Source organism: Malania oleifera, chromosome 5 (assembly GCF_029873635.1).
Source record: "Malania oleifera isolate guangnan ecotype guangnan chromosome 5, ASM2987363v1, whole genome shotgun sequence".
NCBI lineage: Eukaryota > Viridiplantae > Streptophyta > Magnoliopsida > Santalales > Ximeniaceae > Malania > Malania oleifera.
The window spans coordinates 15,627,875-15,646,009 of NC_080421.1; positions in this window are offsets into that span (position 1 = coordinate 15,627,875).

Sequence of the window (18,135 nt, forward strand, 5' to 3'; positions counted from 1 at the left end):
CGCTCCTAGTACAAATATACGTAGATGATATCATTTTTGAAGCAACCAACATAGAGTTGTGTAATGAGTTTGTCAATTGCATGCAAAGTGAATTTGAAATGAGCATGATGGGTGAACTCAGCTTCTTTCTAGGACTCCGGATCAAATAGACAAAACATGGAATTTTCATAAACCAATCAAAATACATTAGAGACCTGCTCAAAAAGTTTAACATTGAAGATGGTAAAATTTTAGAAACACCTATGAGTTCTTCCACAAAATTAGATAAGGATGAGCAAGATATATCGGTGGATGTTAAACTCTACTATGGAATGATAGGTGGCCTATTATACCTAATGGCTAGTAGGCCTAATATTATGTTTAGCGTATGCTTGTACGCAAGATTTCAGGTTGCACCTAAAAAGTCACATCTATTAGTTGCTAAAAGGATACTTAGATACCTTATTGGAACTATTAAACTTGGATTATGGTATCCTAAGTACACATCTCTTGAGATTGTCAGTTATTCTGATGCTAACTTTGCCGATAGTAAAGTAGATAATATAGAAAAAGCACGAGAGGCACTTGTCACTTTATAGGACAATCCTTAGTTTCTTGGTTCTCCAAGAAACAGAACTCAGTTGCATTGTTCACAACCGAGGCAGAATACATAGCGGTTGGAAGTTGTGCTCAATCACTATATATGAAGTAACAACTAATGGACTATGGATTGCACTATGAAATTGTTCCTATAAAATGTGATAATACTAGTACAATAAATATCTCAAAGAATCCCATATCACATTCTCGAACCAAGCACATAGAAATTAGACATCATTTTCTTCGTGACCATGTGCAAAAGGGGAATGTGGAACTTGAGTTTGTGTGCATAGATGAACAATGGGCAGATATATTCACGAATTCACTTACGAATGATAGGTTTATCCAAATTAGATGTGAATTAGGCCCGATGCATAGTAGAGAAGTTGCCTAAAGATATATTAGAATACATAACTAGGGGCAGCAACTTAAATTAAAAATAAGTAATGGCTATTGCATGTTAAATTTTTTATGGATATGTGATACATGTTGATGCGCACATGAATTTTGAATTTTAATGAACTGAACTACTTATCTATATTAATGTTGATTGAAATGCTGTGTATGTTCAACATGAAATTTGATTTAACAAAACAGCTATATCTTTAGAAAGGGGGAGAGAAAAACTGTTTAACACAGTGGGAGAGATAATTTCTTTTTACAAAGCAAAGAAATTATTAACTTTGTATCTTTTTGTATACCTTTTTTTTTTATGTCAAAAGGGGGAGAAATATCCCGGGCAGTAAAGTAAAATTTTGAAACAAAGGAGGAGAAATTAATTCAAGACAAAAGGAGAATAAATGGTTCAAATTACAATCCTGAAAAATTTATTATTTTTTATTCTACAAATTGTTTGGATTACTTTGCAACACTGTTTATCATGCATATTCTTAGCGGGAGCTTGTTTAGCCGAAACCCAAAATTTTTGTTCGTGTATTTGTCATCATCATAAAAGAGGAGATTGTTGACTCTATGAGTCCAATCATGTTTTGATAATGACAAATCACATAGGATCTTACATGTGCATTGAGATTGTGAACATGATCATTACTTAGTATGCACAGAAGGTAAGGAAGTCATGCAAGCCATGAGGAACTTAAAGCAACTTGGCACACTCCATGGAATTAGAAGAGCGAAAGGATGGAGAAGCTTCGAGTTGTCAATTGTAATGGATATTTGGTACTGCTTGTATTTGCATATCTCATATGATATAGTTAGAAGCTCAAAAAGATCCTAACTGACCTTAGGACTCACGCATTTCATGGAAAATCTATTTACATTAGTTCTAGGTTGGATAACAATTTAAAGGCAAAATAATTCTGAAAAAATAGAGGCCTCATCGATGAACATCCTGGTCTCGTCGGCGAATTCTTATGAACACTCAGCGACAAATGATCTGCTTTCATAGACAAGAAAATACAGAGAGCTCAAAAATCTTAGATAGACCATTCGGAGACGAACTCATGTTCTCGTCGACGAACGTGTAGAGACCCGGAGAATTTATAGTAATTAAATAATAAAGGAAAAGAGAGAAACAAGAAAATTCTAAAATAGAATCACAGGGTCTCATCGACGAACACAGGAAGTTCATCGACGAGCATCCTTATTGGGTTCGTCGACGGGACATTTGTCTCGTCGACGAGAAACTACAAAGAGGACCATTTTCAGGGCCTGAATCTTATCAACAAGGAGTAGGCATTCGTCGATGAGACTACCGCTTAGACTCGTCGATGAGGTGACATGGCTCGTTGACGAGGCCACGTGCACAACATTTTATATATAGCTCTAAAGCGGATTTTGATAAAAGAAAATCATTTTTTACATTTGTCTCTCTTTCTATCTCTCTCTCTACACAATTCCTCTTACTTCTCTCTAAAATCTGGCTCCGTCTCTCCCCAGTTCAACGATCAGAAGCTACCACGGTGATCCTAGGGAGATTCTCTACAACATAGCCGGAGTGAAATGTTGATTTTAGAAGTTTGGGTACCATCCCAAAACCAATGTGAGTGGATTATTTGAGTATTTTCAGTATTACCCAGTTCATTTGATGTCAAATTCTATATTATATGCGAATATACTAGAGTTTTGTGAAGTAAAATTAGGGTATTATATTTTCAGAAATAGGGCGTTTTAGGGACCCTACAGGAATGGGTTGAGGACCCCAGTGGATATCTTTTCGGAAGCCCAGGTAAATAATGGATAGTTTATAATTCTGAAGATGGAAAAATGAAGAATATTCTGGGTATTTGGTTGATTGACAGGATATATATGTATAATATTTTCAAAGTTATATGGAATTATAAATGTCGCACGTGTGAGATTGTAAATAGCAGCCAGTGTTCAGATAGTCAGGTAAGGGAAATATGCTATGTTAGGAAATTTTAGTATGGTTTCAGTATAAATTATATGTTATACCAGAATATTATTCAGACCATAAAATATTAGTATAACAGAAAATACAGTTTTCTGAGCATGTGAATCTTATTATTTAATTGTATGGCATGAGCTTGGAACAGACTAGTGCAGTATTTATACAATTTACAAATACCATGTTTTATAGTATACTAGACAGAAAATATCATGGAATATATATATGTTCTATAAAAGAATAAAGTTTCAGTATACCTACAGATAGAAATTTTACAGAATATTCTAAATACCATGATATATATATATATATATATATATATATATATATTTTTAGAATACCATGATTTCAGAATTATAACACCTAGATAGATATTCAGTCAGATATTCAAATATACAGATATTAAATATACAGCCAGTCATTCAGATTATTAGTTTTACAGTGTTATGGTTATTTTAAAATCATGGTAAAACAGTAATATAGATATATCAGTTACATATGTATATGGTATTAGACCTTGATGGACCAGATTCAGTCAGCAGAGCACGGTACCGTAGCTATATTCAGTTCAGAGTGCAACCACATAACTCAGATAGTATGTGGATATCAGCAGTCAATTGTGCATATGTTGTGGACAGTATTGGCCTAATAAGGCTTACAATTCTTATTTTGATGATAACAAATCATGATATGTTTAATATGGTTCAAGTGAAAGTTTTTCAGGAAAAAGGCAAAGCTTAAAGGTAGTGACAAAGCTCAAAAGGATGATAAAGCTTATGGATTAAAAAGAGATCTTGAAGAGCATGAGGATTAAAGATAACTTGATGAAAGCTCAAAGAAAAGATCGAAACTCAAAGATGATGGAAGAACAAGAACTTACTTGAAGATCAAAGGATTAAAATTTTAAGGATGTTTTGAATGTAAGTACTTTAAGTTAATTTCAAGTATAAACTGATTTGAAGCTCTCATAAAATCAAAAGAAACTCAAAAATATATATTTTTTAAGGAAACTCTAAAGAATATTTTTAAAATCAAAGAAAAGAAAGGTTTTTGAAAAGAAAAGTTTTTGAAAAATAGAAGGGTTAGGCGACTGTTCTCTTGTGGCAGGCGATTGCCAAATTAAATGAAGATCTTTTCAAAGAGACAATAGCATGCCAGGCGACTGCCTGAACATAACCAGGCGCCTGGGTGGTCATGTCAGGTGACTGCCTTGGTTCTAGTAGGCGACTGCCAATGTTCTGTGTTGAGAGTTTGTTCTATGACAGGTGACTGCCAAGTCGTGGCAGGCGACTGCCATACGAACGTTGGCTTAAAAACTCTCAACGGGAAGATTTTTTAAATGAAGTTTTTGGACACTATTATTTTAAAAAACTTGGAAACTTCTTCAAGGAAACTTTGGGGGTAAGGAATTACTTTTTAACATCTATAAATAGCCTCAAACTTCAAAGATTTTACACACCAAGAAATTTTCAGCAATCAAAGTTCTCAAAAAGGCTCTCAAACTCTCTTGTGTTCATTCATCTTCAACAACTGAATTGCTACTGATTCAAACTCGGAAGTAAAGCCTTCAAAGTCAGAATCTTTCAAATTTTGGAAGATACTTGGTGATCTAAATTGAGTATTGATCTTCAAATTCTTTTATATTTGAATTACTTTGAAGTATTATTTTGTTGAATGTTGTACTAACCTACTATGTTGTGAGAGTGTTTTCTTGTACACAAACTCTTCTCTATCTTGTTTCTTGTTTATAGACGATTCAGGGTTGGACCAAACAAGGGAATATCGTTTGGAGAGGCAGGCTCTAGCCTAACGGAAGGAGCGATTGTAATCAATATTGTTCCACCTGTCAACGGAACTGAATTAGTGAATCCTTTGGTGGTTTGCCAAAGGTAAGGACGTAGGCTGGGTATAAGCTGAACCTCGTAAAATCTTGTGTTTCTCTTCTTCCTTACTTTTTATTTTTTCAGCAATACCTACAACCTGCGTGTATACTTTAAATTGTTAATTCTGAGTGTATAGTTGTTAAATAGACCGGAAGATAATTTGTTTTTGGTTTAATTAGCATTGATTGCGAAAACCGAAAGAGACTACGTTGGTTGATCATCCTAAACTTATTAATCTGAAAGTTTGTTTAAAAGCTAAACACAAAGAAGAATTGTGAGTTTGGAATAAACACAGGGCTTACATAAAATCAGCGTGCCTTAAAATTTATTACAGGGCTATTGATACAAAGATCAAGTTTTTAATTATCTTATTGATTGGTTGTGGTTGAATTGTTTTTACTTGTTGTGATTGTTGATATAAAACAAGAATTAAACCTGAAATAATTTTAAAATTCCAATTCACCCCCCCCCTCTTGGAAAGTTATCCTAATTTCAGACAGGCTCCCCGTCACTTAAGGTTGAGGAGGCCGATCTGACTTTCGGAGTTCAATTAACTTATCCTAGTCGTCCAAACAGGATAGGTTCTGCCTTCGGGCCGCACAACCCTGTTATGAGGGGTTAAATCATGACTTTCAGTTATCCATTCAGGGAATTTTCTCAGTTATTATATGTATATCTACTTTTACAGAAAATGTAGAAATACCTATGAATATTAGAAATATTATGAATAGAAAATTCAGAAAAAACCATTTATGTTAAGTAACATAGGTATAAGTTATATTGCACATTATCTATACGTGTTTTCTCATATTCAGTTATTTATGGTATTTATAAATCAGATTTTACAAATATGTAAACTCACTTGCCACACACTAGTAATAGCATATTTCGTCTTACTGAGTGTTGTCTCATCCCAGTGATTTAACATTATCTATACGTGTTTTCTCAGATTCAGTTATTTATGGTATTTATAAATCAGATTTTACAAATATGTAAACTCACTTGCCACACACTAGTAATAGCATATTTCGTCTTACTGAGTGTTGTCTCATCCCAGTGATTTAACATTTTTGAGGTGATCCAGCTAGGCGAGCAGATCAGGCTCACAGGTAGGGAGGACTACAGTACTACCCTAACTGTGGGGTGAGTATTTTGGGTAGTCATTTTTTAGTAGTCCCTAGGTTTAGATGAAGGTATTTTGGAAATGGTTATGTATGTATATTTTGGGAAGAATTCTGACACTCTGGTATTGTATATATTATTATGGTTGTATATATTATGCTTCTCACTACTTAGGTAGTTTATGGTGTCTCAGATTCCACGGGCCCTATATGGACTATGATGTTGGCTTGATTTGAAATTAAAAGGTATCAGAGCAGTGAAATTTTACAGTTAGTATATATATATTTAAAATGGTTAGAAAAATCAGGTCGTTACAGTTTGATATCAGAGCCTAGGTTGTTATGTTATGTAAACTTTAGAATGCAGCGGAAGCAATACCAGAGTATAAGAAAAGATTTGAGGTTTTGTTCTGTAGTCTGGGTACAGGATTTCCGTGGCGATTTCTGTGTTTTTCCTGGGGTGACGATTTCAGGAAAACCATAGTAAACTATTGTCGGGTTGTGTGTCTAGGTTACAAGATTTGATTTTGAATTTAGAACAGGGGGATAGTTAATAGTGAATATGAGATTTTAGTTGAATGAAATAAATTAGACCTGTACGGGAGATAAGGTCCTTAAATAGTGTTCTTTGTCTTTTCAGGGTGGACCCAAGGAACAGTGGTACGAATGCTGGGGGTGGTAGAGTAGGACCCTCCAGTAATGGAGGTGGAGATACTGAGGCGGTATTACGCAGCGTCACCCAGCAGATGATGGCTAAGATGGCCAGGAGCTTAGGAGAGCGTAGCTGCACGATCGAGCAATTTACGTGGATGAAGCCCTCATCTTTTGCTAAAGAAGCTAATCCGATTATGACTAAAAATTGGGTCCAAGACATTGAGGAGACATTGGCAGTGCTTCCATGTATAGATGAACAAAAGGTAGTATTTGCGACGTTCAAACTGATAGGAGAGGCCGGATCCAGTGCTAGTGACGTGGATTCGATTGAAGGAGCTATTCTTCGAATGATATTTTCCTGCTATTGTTCGGAGTGCCAAGGAAGCAGAGTTTATGCATTTAGTTCAGGGGCAGATGACAATATTACAGTACGCAGCTCGATTTATTGAGTTGTCTCGATTTGCCTCGCGTTTAGCACCAGAAGAGGAAAAGAATGCGAGAAAGTTTGAGGAAGGCCTGAGACATAACTTTTTTTTAGCAAGTTATCAAGTTCCGGGTTCAGACATTCGCAAAGGTCATGGATAGGGCTGTAGTTATTGAGAGTGGCATGCAGAAAGGCATTACAACTCAGAGTTAGAGAAAGAGGTCTACACCTCAGGGTTTTTAGGCGGGTTCCAGTTGGGGCCCATGGAAAGGAGATCGTTACAGGGGAGGTCAGAGGTAGATTATGGGACCTCGTGAGAATCAGACTATGCAGACCTACCCTATGTGTCAGACGTGTGGGAAACAACATCTAGGAAAGTGCCGAGCTAGGAGAGACGTTTGTTATCAGTGTGGGAGACTCGGCCATATGGCACAAGCATGCCTAGGACCGCCGATCCAGGTTCTACCTCCCAAACCCAACCAGGGAGGTTACCAAGCACCTCGGGGAGTCTAGCAGAGGAATGTAGCTCTGGCGAGGATTTATACGTTGACGCCAAGAGACGCTAAGGTAGCTGGAGACGTTGTTACATGTATCTTTACTGCTTTTTTGTATCATGTTGTTATTTTATTTGACACAGGTGCCACCCATTCTTTTGTCTCATCGGGGTATGCTAAGTTAGATGGGATTGAAGCACAATTATTAGATGTTGAGTTGGGTGTAGCCATGCCGACTGGATCTACTATGAAATGTAGGAAGGTACTTAGAAATTTTCCAGTGACTATTCAAAGGAAAGTACTACCAGCTGATCTTGTGATATTAGACATGTAGGGGTTTGATGTAATATTGGGTATGGATTGGCTGGCAGCTAATCACACCAATATTGATTGCCATCAGAAAGAAGTAATTTTTAGACCCCTTGGTGAACAAGAATACAGATTTGTTGGTTCACGTGTGCGTGCCCCGCCATAGTTTGTATCAGCCATGCAAGCAAGCAGACTGCTCCTAGATGGAGGTCAGGGGTTTATGGCTTTTGTAAAGGAGGTGTCAGAAAATGAAACGAAGGTTGACAGTAAACCAGTGATAAGGGAATTTTCATATGTTTTTCTAGAAGAGCTACCCGGGCTGCCTCCTGATCGCGAGGTAGATTTTGCTATAGATTTACCTCCAGGGACAGCGCCGATCTCTAAGGCTCCTTACCGTATGGCTCCAGCTGAATTGGGAAAATTAAAGGACTAGTTACAAGATCTATTGAATAAAGGGTTTATCAGACCCAACGTATCACCCTGGGGAGCACCAGTGCTATTCGTAAAGAAGAAAGATGGGTCTGTGAGGATGTGCATAGATTATAGAGAAATAAGCAAGGTAACCATTAAAAACAAATATCCTTTACCCCGTATAGATGATTTATTTGATCAACTTCAGGGTACGCGAGTCTATTCCAAGATTGACCTCAGATCAGGCTATCATCAGGTGAAGGTTAAAGCAGAAGATATCTCTAAGACAGCATTTCAAACCAGATACGGGCACTACAAGTTTTTGGTGATGCCATTCGGATTGACTAATGCACCAGCAGTATTTATGGATTTGATTAATCAGGTGTTTCATAAGTATTTAGACCAGTTCGTTGTGGTTTTCATTGATTATATACTGGTTTACTCGAGGAGTTTGATGGAGCATGGGGCACATTTACGACTGGTACTTCAGACGTTCAGGGAAAAGGAATTGTATGCCAAGTTTAGTAAACGTGAATTCTGGTTAAAGAAAGTTGCGTTTCTGGGGCATGTTATATCAAGGGATGGAATTTTAGTGGATCCCAATAAGATAAAGGTAGTGGTAAATTGGGAAAGGCCGACAAATGTTTAGGAGATCGGGAGTTTTTTCGGATTGGTGGGATATTACTGTCGGTTTGTAAAGGAATACTCAGGACTATCAGGGCCTTTGACGCGACTGACTAGGAAGAACGCCAGATTTGCATGGGATGATGAATGCGAGCAAAACTTCCAGGAATTAAAATAGCGGCTCGTCACTGCACCAGTACTGATGATTCCATCTGGAGGTGATGGTTATGTAATTTACAGTGACGCATCTTTGAAAGGGCTTGGCTATGTGTTGATGCAACATGGTAAGGTTGTAGCTTATGCCTCCTGATAGTTGAAAGAGTATGAAAAAAACTACCCTACCCACGATCTAGAATTGGTTGCAGTGGTACACGCAATAAAGATTTGGAGGCATTACCTATATGGTGAGAGATGCGAGGTATTCTCTGATCATAAAAGTCTAAAATACTTCTTCACACAAAAAGAGTTGAACATACGGCAAAAAAGATGGTTACAGCTTATCAAGGATTATGATTGCACCATCAGCTACTACCTAGGTAAAGCAAATGTGGTGGTTGATGCACTGAGCCGTAAATAAGAGGGCACAGTGCAGTTAGCAACAGTAATTCAACACCCAATTTAGATGGACTTGGAAATGCTCAGCGTGGAGTTAGTAGAGGATGATCACCAAGAATTTATTACCAGCCTGGTTGTGCAGCCTACGTTATATGAAAAGATTAAAGCTACTCAAGGAGATGACCCAGAATTAGCAGAGGTAATTGAAAAGTAAGGTGTAGTCCCAAGAGGGGGGTGAATTGGATTATAAAAATTACTTTTAATTCCTTTGGACACTTCCTTTTTATCTCTCTTAACCAATTATTGACTTGTTTGTTTAATTTATCAATTATACAAGACTTAGTTCTTTTAATCCACAACACTATTTCTTAACTAAACAAGTAATCAATTATTCAACCAAACCAATCAATCAAGCACAACATACAAACCAAACAATCATAAAACATTCAATCAAAATAACTAATCACTTGATTCTTGTAACAATATCCCTATAGCAATATGTAATGCTTGCTAAATATGTATAAGCCCTGTGTCAAAATTCACAAACACACTTCTTCCCAATGTTCGGCTTTTAAATAAACTTTCAATTTAATAAGAATGATCAACCAACGTAGTTCTTTTCGGTTTCTGCAATCAATGTTGATCAAACCAAAACAAGTTATCTTCCTGTCTATTTAACAACTAAACACTTAGAATTTAGATTTTTATAAAGCATCCGTGCAATTTATAAACTTTGTTGAAAAATAAAGAGTAAGGGAAGAAAGAGATAAATACAAGGTTTTACAAGGTTCGGCTTCAACACAGCCTATGTCCTTGCCCTCGGCAAAACCACCAAAGGATTCACTAAACATGTTCCTTCACCAGGCGGAACAAACCTTTACACACTCCTTCAGTAGGCTAGAGTCCGCCTCTCCAAACGATGTACCCTCGTTCGGTCACTCCTTAATTAGGTTAGAGCCCGCCTCTCTAAGCAATATCCCCTTGCTTAGCCAATAATCCAAACAATCATTGGAATTGTCAATCTACAAAATACAAATCAAATATTTGTGTACAAAGAATTTGCTCCTCAAAGAGCTGATTAATACAGCAATTCAGAAATTAATATACTTCAAAGTAAATTCACAATACGAAATTTAGATTGAAGCTCTAGAAATTTTTCACCTTATGATTCTTTCAATAGATGAAAGAATTTAGTATTTGAAGCACAATCTCAGTGAGAAAACCAACAAGACTTTCAGTATATTTTGTGCAAGATGTGAGCAATAGAGAGCCTCTAGAATTTCAGAATGCTTGAAAGAAATTTGATTGCTGAATTGAATTCTTGATGTACAAATCAATGCAACTTGAGGGTATTTATAGATATAGAAAGGTTTCTTACTTTTTTCCCCAAGTTTACTTGGAGTAGGGTCCAAGTTTTAGATTAATTTGGGCTTCAAGTAATTGAAATTTTAAAAATATGCCCGTTGAGTATTTTGAATTTTGCTGCGAGCCAGACAACTGTGTGCTCTTTGGCAGTCGTCTGTCCGTGTTTTTCAAATACAATTTTCACAAACAGAAAGGTGGCAGTCGCCTGTCCTTAGGGTGGCAGTCGTCTGTCACTGAACAACTCAGTTTTTTTTTAAACATTCAGAAGGGTGGTAGTCGTCTGACAAAACACATGCAGACGTCTCATTTGTCATTGACAGTCGTCTATCAAGTGTCTGACAGTCGTCTGTCATGCTTCTGTCTCTTTATTTAATATCTTTTAAAATGTAAGTTATCTGTCCATAGGCAGACAGTCGTCTATCAACCAGATTTTCTCATTTCAAGATATTTTTGATTTCTATCTCTTTTGTTTATTTATACTTAGAATCTCAATTTGGTTTTCTTTGAAAAATATGTTCCAAGTCTTAAAAACTAAGGTCTCTAAGTCTCTTTGCCTAATGAGCTTCAAAATGAAAATTCATACATGAATCAACTTGAAGTACTTACAAAGCTAGTTCTAAAAATATATTTGACACTTTCTTTGCTTTAAGTTCTTTTTGTCGCTGATCTTTGATCTTTCAGTCTTCTCTGAGCTTTCATTATGGATCACTTGAGCTTTTATACTTAAATCCATGCCTCAAGCTTGATATAATCATCCTTATTTGAAGTACAAGCTTTCATGAATTCTTTAACCTTGCATTCATCATTGAGTCATTAAAATACATCACTTAAACAAAGCATGCTAAGTTCTACTTGTTTGTTAGTATCAAAACAGGATATTAAGCCTTGTAAGGACAACAGTAATAGCCAGAGTACAGGATGGTCGGGGAAAAGAGTTCAACATTTTTTATGAAGAGGTTTTGAGGTTCCGTTCCAAGTTGTGTGTGCTTGTAGATGATAATATTAGGATAATGATTTTAGAGGAGGCTCACAAATCTCTATATGCGGTTCATCCTTACAATACTAAAATGTATAGGGATCTGCGAGAGTATTTCTGGTGGAGTGGCATGAAGAGAGAGTTTGTCGAATTTGTGCAGCAGTGCTTGATGTGCTAGTAGGTAAAAGCTGAGCACTAGAGGCCGACAGGGCAGTTGGAGCCACTTTATATCCCTGAATGGAAGTGGGACCACATATCCATGGATTTCGTTCCTGGGCTACCGCCAGTGTTGCATGGTCAAAATGTCATCTGGGTAGTTGTTGATCGGCTGACGAAAACAGCTCACTTTCTGCCTATTAAAGTTAGTTACCCTATGAACTGGTTGGCAGAGATCTATATTCAGGAGATTGTTTGACCCCATAGAGTATCAATATCTATAGTCTCAGACCGTGACCCGCGCTTTACATCACAATTTTGGAAGACCTTGCAAGAAGCTTTGGGGTCTCAGTTAGCATTCAGCACCGCTTTTCATCCTCAGACAGATGGTCAAGCAGACAGAACGATCCAGGTACTTGAGGATATATTGCGAGCGTGTGTATTGGATTTTGGGGTTAGTTGGAATCAGTATTTTCCGCTAGTTGAATTTTCCTATAATAACAGTTATCAGGCCAGCATCGGCATGACACCGTACAAGGCGCTTTATGGTAGGAGGTGTCGTTCTCCTTTATACCAGGATGAGCTAGGAGAGAGCTAAGCTTTGGGGCCAGAAATAGTGCAGTAGGCATATGATAAAGTCTGACTTATTCGAGATAGAATCAGTACAGCTCAGAGTCGGCAGAAAAACTATACAGATACTCGCCGCCGGGAATTGGAATTTAAGGTGGGTGACCATATGTTTTTGAAACTAGCACCACTGAAGGGAGTCATGAGATTTGGGAAGAAGGGTAAGTTGAGTCCTAAGTTTATTGGCCCGTTTGAGATACTTGAAAAGATTGGGTTAGTTGCCTATTAGCTAACTTTACCACCAGCACTGTTCAGAATACATGACGTATTTCATTTTTTTTATGTTAAGGAAATAAGTCTCAGATCCTTCCCATGTCATCAGTTATGCAAAATTAGAATTCAGTGATACTCTAGCATATGAGGAAGCTCCAATGCAGCTCTTAGACAGAAAAGAACAAGAATTGCGTAGTAAGAAAATATCATTAGTAAAAATCCTATAGAGGAATCATGTCGTGAAGGAAGCTTCTTGGGAGCTTGAAGAGCAAATCGGATAGAAATACCCACACCTGTTTAGTAAGGTGCAGTAGGGATTTGTAAGTTAAATAATAACGGTTTTATTTTGTTTAGTACAGAGTAATGAATGTGTGATTGTAATTTAGAATATAGGATAGGTAGTGTTTTGGTTTTGGGAGAATTTTCTTTTATGAGTATATTTGCAATCTTCCAGAACTGCTTATGTAACTACGGTATTCCTCTGCCATAAGTGAGGGTTAGTAATAAAATAAGTAGCTCGTTTTATGCTAAGAATGGTGTTCAATTCAGATAGCAAATTTCAATGATGAAATTTTATGAGGAGGGGAGAATGTAGAGACCTAGAGAATTTATAGTAATTAAATAATAAAGAAAAAGAGAGAAACAGGAAAATTCTAAAAGGGAATCATAAGGTCTCGTCGACGAACACAGGGCGTTTGTCGACGAGCATGCTTATAGGGTTCATCGATGGGGACATTCGTCTCATCGACGAGAAACTACTGAGAGAGCCGTTTTCACGGCCTAAATAGCGTCAATGAGGAGAAGGCGTTCATCAACGAGACTACCACTTGGACTCGTCAACGAGGTGACGTGGCTCGTCAACGAGGCCACATGCACAACATTTTATATATAGCTCTAAAGTGGATTTTGATGAAAGAAAATCATTTTTTACATTTCTCTCTCTCTCTCTACATGGTTCCTATTGGCCTAATAGGGCTTACAATTCTTATTTTGATGATAACAAATCATGATATGTTTAATGTGGTTCAAGTGAAAGTTTTTTAGGAAAAAGGCAAAGCTTAAAGTAGTAACAAAGCTCAAAAGGATGATAAAGCTTATGGATTAAAAAGATATCTTGAAGAGCATGAGAATTAAAGATAACTTGATGAAAGCTCAAAGAAAAGATCAAAAACTCAAAGATGATGGAAGAACAAGAACTTACTTGAAGATTAAAGGATTAAAATTTTAAGAATGATTGAATGTAAGTACTTCAAGTTAATTTCAAGTATAAACTGATTTGAAGCTCTAAAGATTTTTTTAAAATCAAAGAAAAGAAAGGTTTTTGAAAAAGAAAAATTTTTCAAAATTAGAAGGACAAGGCGACTGTCCTCTTGTGACAGGCGACTGCCAAATTAAATGAATAATTTTACAAAGAGACAGTAGCATGCCAGGCGACTACCTGAACATAGCTAGGCGCCTGGGGTGGTCATGGCAGGTGACTGCCTTGACTGCCTTGGTTCTGGCAGGCGACTGCCAGTGTTCTATGTTGTGAGTTTGTTCTACGATAGGCGACTGCCAAGTCGTGGCAGGCGACTGACACTCGAACGTTAGCTTAAAAACTCTTAACGGGAAGATTTTTTAAATGAAGTTTTTGGACACCATTATTTTGAAAAACTTGGAAACTACTTCAAGAAAACTTTTAGGGTAAGGAATTACTTTTAAACATCTATAAATAGCCCCAAACTTCAAAGATTTTAAACACCAAGAAATTTTCAGCAATCAAAGTTCTCTAAAAGGCTCTCAAACTCTCTTGTGTTCATTCATCTTCAACTACTGAATTGCTACTTATTCAAACTCCGAAGTAAAGCCTTCAAAGTCAGAATTTTTCAAATTTTGGAAGATACTTGGTGATCTAATTGAGTATTGAGCTTCAAATTCTTTTATATTTGATTTACTTTGAAGTATACTTGTGCTGAATGTTGTACTAACCTACTCTGCTGTGAGAGTGTCTTTTGTACACAAACTTTTCTCTATCTTGATTCTTGTTTATAGACGATTCCAAGGATTGTTTGGATCGTTGGCTAAGCAAGGGGATATTGCTTAGAGAGGCGGGCTCTAGCCTATGTAAGGAGTGACCGAACGAGGGGATATCATTTGGAGAAGGCGGGCTCTAGCCTTACTCAAGGAGTATTGTGAAGGTTTGTTCCACACGTCAACGGAACAGGTTTAGTGAATCCTTTGGTGGTTTTCAAAAGGCGAGGACGTAGGCTAGGTATAAGCCGAACCTCATAAAAATCTTCGTCTCACTCTCTCTTTCCCTATTCTTTATTTTCAGTTCATATACAACTACGTGGATGTTTTAAATTTCTAAATTATATATACTACGTATATTTGGAAATCAAGTAAACTTAAAGTCAAATTTTGATTTGGGTTGCGGAAACCGAAAGGGAGTACATTGGTTACACCATATCTTGCGGAAACCATATGGGAATACGTTACTTGGCTAACATCCTAAAGATAAATTTACCAAGAGTTTATTTGGATTCTAATATTTGGAAAGAGTGATTGGATTCATTTATATAGGCCTTTACATCAGCAAGCATAAATTCTCATTCACTACAGGGCTTGGTTCAAATTTGGCTAATATCAACAAACAACAATTTTGAGTTTTTATATTACATAAGTGCTGTGTATTGGCTTGTTTGTTTGTTTTCTAATTATAGTTGATTGGTTTGGTTGAATGATTGGATGTTTGTATGGTTAAGGATTGAATAAAGAAACTAAGTTCTTAAGTGCTTAACAAATTAAACAAATAAGTTACGAATTGGTTAAAAGAAATAAAATAAGTTTAAGAATTCTAAAAGGAATTAAAAGAATGTTTTAAAATGTTTTAAAAAGCCAATTCACCCCCCCCCCTCTTGGGGAGCTATTCCTAATTTCAGTTCCTCTGAGTTCTCTCGAGAAATCTGGCTTCGTCTCTCCCCGATTCGACGATCAGAAGCTACCACGGTGATCCTGGGGAGATTCTCTATAATATAGCCGGAGCAAAATGTTCATTTGAGAAGTTTGGGAACCATCCCAAAACTAGGGTGAATGGATTATTTGAGTATTTTCAGTATTACCCAGTTCATTTGAGGTCAGATTCTGTATTATATGCAAATATACTAGAGTTTTGTGAAATAAAATTAGGGTATTATATTTTCAAAAATAGGGCGTTTTAGGGACCCTGTAGGAATGGGTTGAGGACCCCAGTGGATATCTTTTCGGAAGCTCAGGTAAATAATGGATAGTTTATAATTCTGAAGATGGAAAAATGAAGAATATTCTGGGTATTTGGTTGATTGACAAGATATATATGTATAATATTTTCAGGGTTATATGGAATTATAAATGTCGCACGTGTGAGACTGTAAATAGCAGCTAGTATTTAGATAGTCAGGTAAGGGAAATATGCTATGTTAGGAAATTTTAGTATGGTTTCAGTATAAATTATATGTTATACCATAATATTATTCAGACCATAAAATATTAGTATAACGAAAAATACAGTTTTCTGAGCATGTGAATCTTATTATTTAATTGTGTGGCATTAGCTTGGAACAGACTAGTACAATATTTATACAGTTTACAAATACCATGTTTTACAGTATACTAGATAGAAAATATCATGGAATATACATATGTTCTATAAAATAATAAAGTTTCAGTATACCTACAAATAGAAATTTTACAGAATATTCAGAATACCATGATTTATATATATATATTTTTTTTCAGAATACCATGATTTCAGAACTATAACACTTAGATAGTCAGATATTCAGTCAGATATTCAAATATACAGATATTAAATATACAACCAGTTATTCAGATTATCATATCAATTTTACAGTGTTATGGTTATTTTAAAATCATGGTAAAACAGTAATATAGATATATCAGTTACATATGTATATGGTATTAGACCCTGATGGACCAGATTCAGTCAGCAGAGTACGGTACCATAACTATATTCAGTTCAGAATGCAACCACATAACTCAGATAGTATGTGGATATCAGTAGTCGATTGTGCCTACGTTGTGGACAGGGTCCCCGTCAGTTAGGATTAAGGAGGCCGATCTAACTTTCGGAGTTCAGTCGACTTATCCTAATCGTCCAGCCAGGATAGGTCCCGCCTTTGGGCCGCACAACCTTTTTATGAGGGGTTAAATCATGACTTTCAGTTATCCATTCAGGGAATTTTCTCAATTATTATATGTATATCTACTTTTACAGAAACTGTAGGCATACCTATGAATATTAGAAATATTATGAATAGAAAATTTAGAAAAACAGTTTATTAACAGTAACATAGGTATAAGTTATACTATACATTATCTATACGTGTTTTCTCAAATTCAGTTATTTATGATATTTATAAATCAGATTTTACAAATATGTAAACGCACTTGTCATACACTAACAATAGTATATTTCGTCTTACTGAGTGTTGTCTCATTCCAGTGATTTAACATTTTTCAAGTGATCCAGTTAGGCGAGCAGATCAGGCTCATAAGTAGAGAGGACTACAGTACTGCCCTAACTGTAGGGTGAGTATTTTAGGTAGTTATTTTTGAGTAGTCCCTAGGTTCAGATGAGGATATTTTGGAAATGGTTATGTATTTATATTCTGGGAAGAATTCTGACACTCTGGTATTGTATATATTATTATGGTTGTATGTATTCTGCTTCTCGCTGCTTAGGTAATTATGGTGTCTCAGATTCCACGGGTCCTATTTGGACTATGATGTTGGCTTGATTTGAAATTAAAAGGTATCAGAGAAGTGAAATTTTACAATTAATATATATATATATATATATATAAATGGCAAGAAAAATCAGGTCATTATAGAACGAGTGTTGAACACTCGTCGATGAATGTTTGCACTCGTCGACAAGTACGTCTCGTTGAACAACGCTCCAGTGCGGACACAAACAAAAATTTTTTATTTTAAACGATCCAACGGTCAGAAATCTTCTATATGGCGAGAACACTTATAAAGATAACCTCTAAACCCTAGGGTATCACATTTTGCATACTTCTTGAGTGCTTTGAACGTATTACAAAATTCTTGCTTGCACTTCAAAGCATTCACATCAAGTTTGGGCAGTTCGTACGTTGATTTTCAAAATCATAGGGCGTTCACTCATATCTTTTACAAACAACTTGGGTATTAAGGTTTAATAAACAAAGTATCTTTTTTGATATATTGAACTTTATTCTCAAAGTGTTTATACTCTCACAATCATATTGTTAAATATTCCTTGAGAGTAAGAACGTTTTATATATATATTACTTGACGAATTTTTTTTTAAGGAACTTATTAAAGCGTAAATCTTTGAAATCTTTCAGTTTT